Raw genomic sequence first — 10515 nt, 5'->3', positions numbered from 1 at the left:
AAGATTCCATAATAAATTACTGAGTGTCCTGTGGTAATGAATATCTATTTAGTCTCTAGTATGATTTTATGGTAGGTTATAAATCCAAGCTGTGCCTTTATCATAAGTGGAATCTAACCATGTCTCAAAAAGAACTGAAGTCCGCTTATAAAGATATCTCCTCCACCACCTGGTTAAAACTTACAGTGTTTTCCTTGAACATTGTGTATTAACTTGACATTCCAAACAAATGGCCAACATATGTAGTGTAAGGCTAAACATGTTTACTGGGAAGTAAATTAAATATAGATTTCTATGCAAGTGTGCATAGGACTTGTGGCTTACTTAGAGATAAGCATACATAAGAACACAGTCTATAGTATTACTGGATTCCCCACTCTCGATGCCCTCTCTTTGGAGGTTAGATAGGTGCTTACAGGAGTTAAGAGTGTTTCCTGCAGTTGTGCTCTGGTTATGGAATCACATTCCTAGGTACCACCGCTGTTATTTTCGGGGTGCCAGGGGAAGTCTGTTGTGTTCTTTTGGTAGTAAGTAAGTACCCTCCTTTCTGTTTCATTTTCATTGTTTCTAATTCCTGTTGCCTTTTGCAGCTTTTAGAAACCATGTTTGGTTGAAGGACAGAGTAAATTTTAACAAATTCCATTCTGCTCAGCAGAATAGCAATTTCTTCAGAAAGCAGGCCTATTATTGTTCGTTTGATATGTTGTGAGCCACTTTGGGCACAAATTTGTGGAGAAGCAGCATAAAAATAAACCGATGACATGAGATGCTCAGGGCTGAAGCAAGGAGAAGCCCTGTCCAGCTTTCTTTCTTTCTTTCTTTCTTTCTTTCTTTCTTTCTTTCTTTCTTTCTTTCTTTCTTTCTTTTTCTTTCTTTAAAATAAATTTTATTGGTTTTTATAAATATTTCCCACATAACATCATTTTTATATAATAACAAATAAAATATTTGGCTATATAAGCCTGAGACTTATATAGGGAAGTCTCAAAGCCCTGCCCAGCTTTCATCCAGTCTACAGCCCTCTACCCTTGAGGGTGAAGCTTTGAAGTGTGGCAAATGGGCATCTTTTGTCCAGCTGGAGGCTCCCTGTGTGACTTAGTCCCCCGCATAATCAGATTTTTACTTTCAAACTCATCATGAGAGGAGCTGTTAATGATATGAAGGTGATGTGTGACAGGAGATGGGGCTTGGAAGTCATAATCCCAAGAATCAAAGATCCAAGAGGGAATAGGAATGTGAGGGACTTCCAAGTCCCAAGCCTTTGCATCTTTGCATGCAACATGCAACATTTCCCCTTTGGCTAAGAAATATGCACATTGCCACAATACAGGTGTGTAATTAGTGTAGATGGGGTAGGGGGTGGGGGTTTCTGTGAAAGGGAAATGTCATATGGGAAGCTGCCCATAATACGCTGTAAATTGCTTCCTTCCACAAGACATTTTATCGAACACTTATTTCGTCACTAATTTCCCCCTTTGAGTTTTTAATTTGCGAATGATGTTTTCATCAGCATTTCCATTTTCTCAAGCAGGCAAAATAAAACCAGTTCATATTACCAATAATTTGCTAAATATTATTATTGTTGCCTGTCTGGCTTAATTTCACTTTGCCATTTATGCAGTTGTGCGCATTTTGAACAGCTAAGCTACCAATAACCTTTGAAAGGCCACTAGAGATGAAATGTTCTCTGTGGGAAATTCTCTTTCGCTTCTTATTGCTTGTCTTTAAAACTTTATTAAGATTTTTTGTGAAAGAGGAAATTAACATTTTATCTCAAGCATCACCTAAACAAAGTCTTCTTTTCTAAGGGAAGTACTTTCCATAAACTCAAAGGCTGCATTCCTACCTGTCCTCACCATGTTGTTGCTTTGGCAGATGAGGATGGTGTCAGTGGAAACTGGTGCCTATTGGGGTCAGATTGACAGATGACAGGTAAAAACAACTAATTCTAGTCTCCCCCCCCCGAGATTCCGTCTTCTCAAGTTGATTGAGGGGACCTGATGTGACATCCTGAAATGACGCCATGTGACTTGCAAGGAACGAGCCCCCCCCCAATTGCCTTGGTGCCTAGAAGCTGGTGTGTATGTTCCCCTCCCCATCTTCCTCTCTGTTGATGTATACAAAAGCAACACTGAGACTGGGAAGGAAGAAACTGAAAAGCATCCTAGCCCTCTGTATTTGTTATTAAGTAAGAAGGCAGGAAAGTGGGGCTGGCTGAGAACAAAGTTTGGTGGGGTGGGGTCCCATTCACCTTAATGGACCAACCTGCACTGGATGGTTCATATTCATCTCTGTGCCAGTTTCTGCCAGAGGAAAGGAGTAATAATAATTTTATTTATACCCTGCCCATCTGGCTGGACTTCCCAGAAGCACTGGGTGGGGGCCTGCTCTGCAGCAGAGGCTACAACCATCCCCTGGGCAGATAGTTTTGCTGCTGATAGGAAGCAGCACAAAGCCCCACAATGCACAAAGATTTATTTCCCTTTAAGCCAGGAGACAGGTGAAGGGCCTATCCTAGCTCTCACAAGTGATCCCCATGCAGGTTACTCTTTCCTTTCAGGACTGCGAAGGGATTTGTGTACTGGCAGAAGAGTGAAGTGGTTCCTTATCTATTTGTGGGGTTTCTTTTAGCTTTCTTATGAAAGACTCTAAAGATTGTGGTTTTTAAGACAGCATTTTCTCAGAAAGCTTTATCTTTTTTGAAACAAAGATGCTTAGGGTGAGCTGAGGGGAGTTTGCCCATCTGTACTGACTGCATGGCATCTGACAAGGTGGCTCTCTAGATTGCTTTCATGGGGCCCTGGCGTCACTTGTTTGGTACTTGATAGACTTGGACCTCCAAAGGTCAGATTTAATAAAGAAAAGCTGCAAATAGAATGAAGGTCTTGCCTAAAATCTGACCATGGTATTGTCATCGATTCAGATGATATGAATCTGTTATGTGGACATAACAAAATGGTGCCTCATTAACTCACCAAGAAAAGATAAGATGTGTTTGCATTCTTGCTTAATAGAGTATTTGAAAGATTTAGTTTTGTTTTGGGGTGTTGTCGCTGTTTCTGCAGAGGGAGTATAACTGAAGAAAGCAACACTTTTAATCATCATAGCTAGCAGCAAACATGCCCGGTATTTATCTGCAAAAAGTGATTCATCAAGTGTGAACAGCACTGGGAGTTTTATAATGACAGCGATGGTGAATGTTTACATTCTACCTCTTTAGAGTTTGCAGATTCTAAATCCCTAAGTGCTTGATGGAAACAGTGATATGTGGCGTGGTTAGTACAGCAATCTTCTAGAAATAGAATGTGGCAATCAATGCATAACGGTACGAAATTATATTTAGCAGGCTCTTTTAGTAAACAAGCAGCGAGGGTTTGATGTCATGGCTGCATTTGGCGGGCGGCGGTGGGGAGAGGTAAGATGAGGCATGTCCATTTACATTTAAGGCTGTGTCAAAGTGATCATAGCATTTTGGTTTATTTTCATGAAGCTTCTGGCCAGAGATGTAGGGAGGAAACACCATAATTGCCCTTCATGCAGAAGTTCAGGATCTTTACAACTCAGGCACTGGAGCGGGCATTGGAGGATAAAAACCATTACAGCAAAAAGCAAGTAACGAACTCCTAAAGTAAAGTCCAAAATCTCTGGATCATTCTTGCCTATTCACAAATGTCATACCACTGCAGCATTGTTGAACTTTAAGAAGGTAACAGCTAATGTTTATGTGCTCACTCACCCACCTCTGCTGTTGCCAGGGCATTTCAAAATTCAGTATGAAATCCAAACAGTTTTGAGAACTGCTAGGAACTTTTTGGTAAGCTTTGGGAGGTAGCAGGTGGGGGAGCTGGTAATGAGTTTGTTCCTTTGTTGAAATATATATTCGCCACCATCAATTTACATGCTACCTTTCCACAATAAACCATGTTCCAAGAGGTCTCACAACGTCATAACATTTTACACAATTCTGTAACAGTTACAAGATATAATAGAATTTAAGTAGTCATATAAACAATGAACATCTCACATTAACATTTCACATTAATAAAGATACAGTGAAATTAAACAATCCACTGAATATTCATAATAAGGTCTGACAATAACATTACCCAGATTAACAGCAAAAATATTACATTTCCTGAAGTAAATCATGTCCCAGGATAAACCCCAATCAATAGCCCACCCCGATGGTCTCTAGATATCCTGGACAGCAGAAGTAGCCTTTGTAGCTGGAGACGGTCAAGGTCTTCGCAGGTCAGGTGGAAGGGAGCAGACAAACAAGGAGCAAGGTCTTGCAAGACTAGCAGAATTGCAATGCAGGTATTATTATTTTTAGACCACATTAAGGTTTTGGAAAGGTGGAATAGATATGCTTTTAAAAAACCCAATAGCACAATCATTCTTGGAAGGAGTTTTGCTTACTCTCTGCTCTTCTAGTAAGTGTGTTTTAAGACTGAAGCCCAAGGCCCTGAGTTTTGAACTTCTGAGTTGCAATGTATAGGACTGTGCTGCGTGATTGTTCTGTGCATAGTAACATGACCCAAAGAAGCAACCCAGAGAAATGACAGCAATGAAGAGTGCTTCTTAGCTATAAAGTCTGGGAACGTGAAAGTTCCTGGCAATTTTGTAAACAAGGAGCCTCTTACGATGAAATCTTGATGCTTTTTCTTTTTTAGCTCTGGAGTACTTTCAAGATGCACTGCAAGTGCTTGAATGGAATATTAAGCTTCTTTTTCTTTTCTTTTCTTTTCTTTTCTCTTTTCTTTTCAGTTTTGTGCATTGTTTTGTTAGGCACATACACTGAAGTAGACAAAATGATAGGAAACAACAATGGCACAACGTTACATTTCTTTTTTGTTTTCTATTCTCTCCTTCAGCTTCAGGGGTTAGAGAGGTAAAGAGCAGGATGCTTTCTCAAAACATTCTGTTCTCATACTTTTTTGTTGGGGAAAATAGGTAGAGGAAAACAAAGATAGTAGAGATTGCCAAGGGAAAAAAATGAGGCCAAGGAGATATTATGAATCATCCATGGATTTTCTTGTTCCTAAACAAAACCCCAAAGGTAAGTCCCCCCTCCCCTTTTTATAATGTTGTTGTGTAAAGTCTATTTCTCCTTGCAGTAAGTGCTAAAAGTGTTACAGGATCTGATAGCCATGGTATGTGGGAACATGTACTTCTAGGCATGCCAAAACATTTTTTAAAAAATGGAATGTTACTTTTTTGTGAGAAAGTACATGAACATGAAAAAGAGTAGAAAGTAAGTGTGTGTGTGTGTGTGTGTGTGTGTGTGTGTGTGTGTGTGTGTGTGAAAGAGAGAGAGAGAGCACACACCAGCCTTTGTGTTTTTATTTTAAATAACTAACTGGTTTGGGGGAGTACATGAAGAAAACCGCAGCAGCAGCAGCCCTCACTGCCTCTCAGGACTCATTATATTTTCACTTTGTTTACTCCTAAGTGTCAGTCTGACCCAAGCAATACCAGAATATTAAACTGCAGAAGAAAACAAAGCAGAAATATTATATAAGGTAAGAAGAAATCAGATTATGGGAGCCTAATTCAGATCATTCTTTGTATATTCAACTTTCCTTTCTAATTAAGCCTTGCAAGTTTGATTATGACTTTTAAGATTGTTTCCCTGGGAGGTTGCAAAGAGGGAATCATGGGAGAAGAAAAGGATAGAGTGTTCTGTGAAAGTGAAGGAAGATGAGGAAGTAACATGGGAAAGAAAGAAAAGAGGAAGACCTTGCTGCTGCCACCACATTCCCTGACCCAGGGATTATGAGAGAGAAGCTGCCATTTTGAAAGAACTGATGCAGATTTGAAATGATTGAGCCCTGTTTCTAATGGATAAAGATGGGTGTGTGTGTAGGAGGCAGGCAGATATTTTGAGAGCATGGCATCTATCAGGCACTCCTTAGATCTCATTAATTTGCCCACGGGAGTGCTGGTACCATGACCCAGTTGGGATCCTCTGAAGATATAAAATGAACTAAATGGAAATAAGGGATCCCAAGGGTTATCCAGTCCATCCCCCTGCAAAAGAAGTAAATTGAACCAAATTGTGGGTGCCTTCACAACATCTTGTATGTGTACAATGCAATGTGCATGGTAATCTCTGGCTTGCCTCATTTGCTTTGGCTGTTGGTAATCAGGTGCAGATGATCATTTCCTTTTTAGTCCGGATTATGTTCCTATTAATCCCATATTTTCATTGGTGAAATGTTGGAGAGTGCTGCGGGTATCCGACTTGATTAATAATAATTCCTCTTTTATATATATATTTTTTGTCACCATACAGAAACCACCAAGTGGTTGAAAGTAACCACTACATGTAATTTGAGAATGAATATTGGAATTGTGCTAGGACATCAAATAATATTTCCATTGTTTAGAGTGGCAGCAGTGGGGAAGATAGCAAAATCCACCCCCCCCCATTATCAAAGGGCTCACAGACAAGACACTTACAAAGGGAGCAGAAGTGTGCAATGTGTACTAATGGAAGGACTTCCTCACCATTGAAACACATTGAGCTATTCTTGCATTGCTGACACAACATGGAGAGCAGCTGTTTTTGAGATCTCATATAGAAAATTCAGCAGATAGTTCCCCCTAGAAAAAGGTCATACACATTACATTGCTACTCACTTGCTCATTATAAACTGAGTTGTGCATCACTAGAGATCATTTATTTCTCACATTTGTGTTCCTTGCTTCCTTGAATGAGCTCAGGGTCAACCACATGGAGGTTGTTTTGCTTTGTTTGCTTTAGTTAAAATTATTTAGATCTCATATGGAGCAAAATTTGCCAAAGCCATTCTCAGCAACCCAGTGACTTAGGGGAAGTACACTGGAACCACTGAATCCTGGAATATATACAGTGGTACCTCAGGTTGAGAACTTAATTTGTTCAGGAGGTCCGTTCTTAACCTGAAACTATTCTTTACCTGAGGTACCACTTTAGCTAATGGGGCCTCCCGCCGCTGCTGCACCACTGCTGCGCAATTTCTGTTCTCAACCTGAAGCAAAGTTCTTAACCCGAGGTACTATTTCTGGGTTAGCGGTGTCTGTAACCTGAAGCGTCTGTAACCCAAGGTACCACTGTATTGAATTGGGACAACAAATCGATTAGGAAATAAACTTCCAAATTTCCACACATTAAGGTAGAAAAAAGGGGGAAAATGGAAGAGAAATACCATGTTTTAAAAGATTTCTAAAGCCCCAAACAAAGCATTATTGTGAGAGGATATATTCTAGTATAGCTAAGGCAGCCCCACTCCCTTTTAAAGTATTTGTTTTCATTTATTTCATAAAATTTATATACTGTTTGATACAGCAACAGTTGGAATGAATGCTAAGATAAAAACATTTTGCTAAAAATAAATAAAAACATGAATGAAACTGGGATTGTTTGGGAAAGGATAGAAAACAAAGAGAAGCTGGACAAATGCCAGCCAATTCCACCAAACACTTGCTAAGAGACAGCATTTAAAAAGCCATTTAAGACTTCACCTCTGCAAACACCACAATTTGAAAATGTTGGGTGGAGTGAGATCATTCTATGCCTCCTTTAGCTCCTCTCCTCTCCACACTCTGGTTTTCTTCTTATATAGTGTTGTAGTTAATTATCGCAACATTTTGGAGACAGTCTCGTTGGCTTTCTGAGAGACTGTTTGGAACTACAAATCACTACCCGATCCACTCTGTAGAAATTTGCAGCTGTTTCAACACAATCAAGATGAGGCACAAATCAGCCCAATTCCATTCAGCCCAAATGCATGTACTGTTGATCTCTGGGCAATCTGGAATTCTCCATATCTGGAGGTCAGGTTTACGCAGAAGAATGGTGCACATAAGGTTCTCAACACCAGACACCCGCATACAAAACGTGGATATTTGGAACAGAGCCAGGAAAGCCACACAATATATGGGACTGTCAGGGGCGGGGTAGAGGAGGAGTGGTGGAGACCACCTCCCCATCCTAACCCTTCCAGGGAGGAGGAAGACGAAAACAGTAAAGATTTACAACAGTGGTTTGCGGGAGGTCACAGCTCAGAGGCAAATGAGGGGGGAATGTTGGGAAATAATGGGAGAGGAGGAGCAGGCAGAGCTGGAGCAGCAGCTGGCTGACACGTTGTCACTAGAAGGCATTCCAAACCCATCATCTCCCATCATCTCCAGCACCTTCAGTGCCCAGAGTCCCTTTTCACTTGATTTAAACATGAAAGGGAGTTCTTACAACTCTGATTCTATGGGTTTAAAAGTTGTTGAAATGTCCATATAAATTTATAGTGTGGTGTAGTGGTTAAGAGCGGTAGACTCATAATCTGGTGAACCGGGTTCAATTCCGTGCTCCTCCACATGCAGCTGCTGGGTGACCTTGGGCTAGTCACACTTCTTTGAAGTCCCTCAGCCCCACTCACCTCACAGAGTGTTTGTTGTGGGGGAGGAAGGGAAAGGAGAATGTTAGCCGCTTTGAGACTCCTTCGGGTAGTGATAAAGCGGGATATCAAATCCAAACTCTCTTCTTCTTCTTCTTATATCTTATTTAAGTGTTTTTAGTGTGGACTTTCCTTTTTTAAAAAAACACCCTCTAGCAATAACCTCTTACTGCAGGAACAAGAGCAGAAGTGTTCCCACCTGACCACAAAGGATTAGTCCTGCTCAGCCATTTATGGTATTTTATAGTTGTACTATAATTTATAAATCCACATGGGTTCTGCTCATTGGACTCAAGCCATTAAAATAGAGCACTTGAGATCCCCTAAAGGGACACATTATATGAACCTAAGAGAAGTTAGCAGCAGAGGTAAATGGTAAAACATGCAAGAGAAATCTAGTTAAGAGCCTAAAATGTAGCAAACACTCATCAGCCTGACAGGCCCTCTAGCTATATAAAAGAAAAACGCAAGGTTTTGCAATAGATACTATTAAAATGCTGAAAGAAAGCCAGATCTGCCACAGCTTAGCCCCGTGTAGAGCTGAGACAATGCCTACGGGCAATGAATACCCTCAAGTTACTGGAAAGGAGGAAGGTAGGTCATTTGATAAAGTCAGGCCAAGTACAAGAAGCCTTAAAGCCACAGATGTGTCTAAATGAAAATTAAATGGATTATCTTTGTTTACAATGAAGCCAAGGCAATTCACAAGTTGGGACACCTATTGGAATGAATGGAACAATGTGGTTCTGCACAAATGAATTTGATGAAAATTTCATTTCCTGAATTTCCAGCTAAACTTCCAAGTAGAGTGTATAAATAATTCCAGAACTTTAGTCAGAGCCTGGAATTACCAAGAGCTTCTGCCCTTGTTGTATTGGATGATATAATTGACTCACATCGATGTACCTCCACTCAAAACTATGTATAGGTCTCTTGTGTTAGCCCTAGTGTGGTAAATTTGGTTTCTCATTCTCCAGGATTGATCTGACAATCTACCACCACATTCCATCTTATCTGAAATTTGGTACATCTTCATACACAAACTGATCACTTGCTTTTCTCAGAATCGGATCTACTGTTGAAAGGGAAGTGGGGAGGACTAGTATTCCTTACATAATATCCCATGCATAATTCCAGGAGCTCATTTTTTAAAGTAATATATTTTTAACAATAAATTGAAATTTTGATTTGTGTTTTTTTGATTTAATATTAAATGTCTTGAGAAAGCAGTGGAGCTCGGTGACAAAGCATCTATCTTGGATGCAGTGGTCCCAAGTTCAATCCCTGATGTGTTTCTAAGTAGGATTGGGAGAAACTCTTGCTTGATACCCTGGAAAAGTGCTACCAGCCAGAGTGGGCAATACTGAGCTAAATGGACGAGTGGAGTCAGTAAAAGACAGCTCCCAATTCTCCTTTTTTCTCCAAAAGAAATATTCAATAACTGGTTGGTTTGAGAGGAATGCCTACATCTCTGTAGGAACACATACTTGAATATGGTGCTGATTTGAATTCTCTCAATCTTTCCTTTCTCCATCCTTATATTCCACCTTTCTATGAAATGAAATGTTCACGCTGGCTCACAGCAGAAGTGAAAACACACAATCATAAAACAATTCGTGTCAGTAAATCACAGAAATGTTGTTAAGAACTACTTAAAGATAGCAGCAGCATAAAAACATACCACGGCAGAAACTCTATGAAGTCTTGATGGAATAAAATACAGGAGTTGGCAACTTGTGGTTGCCCTTATGCTGATGGAGTACAGCTCCCATTGGCCATACTGGCATTTTATAACTCAGTATGGCAATTTGGAATCCCAAGTTGCTTGTTTCCCTCTTCCTTTCTCCTTTTCCTCCAATTTTAATGTTTACTGCATTGTGAGCCTACGCATCGTGGGTACAGCATCTTGAAAAATTCTCTGTCTTTATCCATTAATTAATTCAAAGTCCTGGTACTTTCTTTCCCCATTGTTGGTAAAGCAACTTGGGGGCAAAGGAATGATTTTGAACCCCAAAGTGGCCAATGGGGGAAAGAGCCAACTTGACAGCCCCTTCTTCCTTTTGCTTGCATGTCCATTAAA

General features: G+C 40.2%; 1 long non-coding RNA gene across 1 annotated transcript; it reads left to right on the top strand.

Annotated features, from left to right (window-relative positions):
* Positions 1–1807: 1807 nt before the first annotated feature.
* Positions 1808–9571, top strand: LOC310742663. Its single transcript, XR_014538643.1, has 4 exons — positions 1808–1932; positions 3491–3612; positions 5453–5522; positions 9413–9571. It is a non-coding gene; the product is annotated as an uncharacterized lncRNA (long non-coding RNA).
* Positions 9572–10515: the final 944 nt, after the last annotated feature.

This window comes from Podarcis filfolensis (genome assembly GCF_964270895.1).
Source record: "Podarcis filfolensis genome assembly, chromosome: 9".
Taxonomy (NCBI): domain Eukaryota; kingdom Metazoa; phylum Chordata; class Lepidosauria; order Squamata; family Lacertidae; genus Podarcis; species Podarcis filfolensis.
The sequence above is the reverse complement of the archived record's forward strand: the minus strand, read 5'-3'. Positions and strand labels throughout refer to the sequence as shown.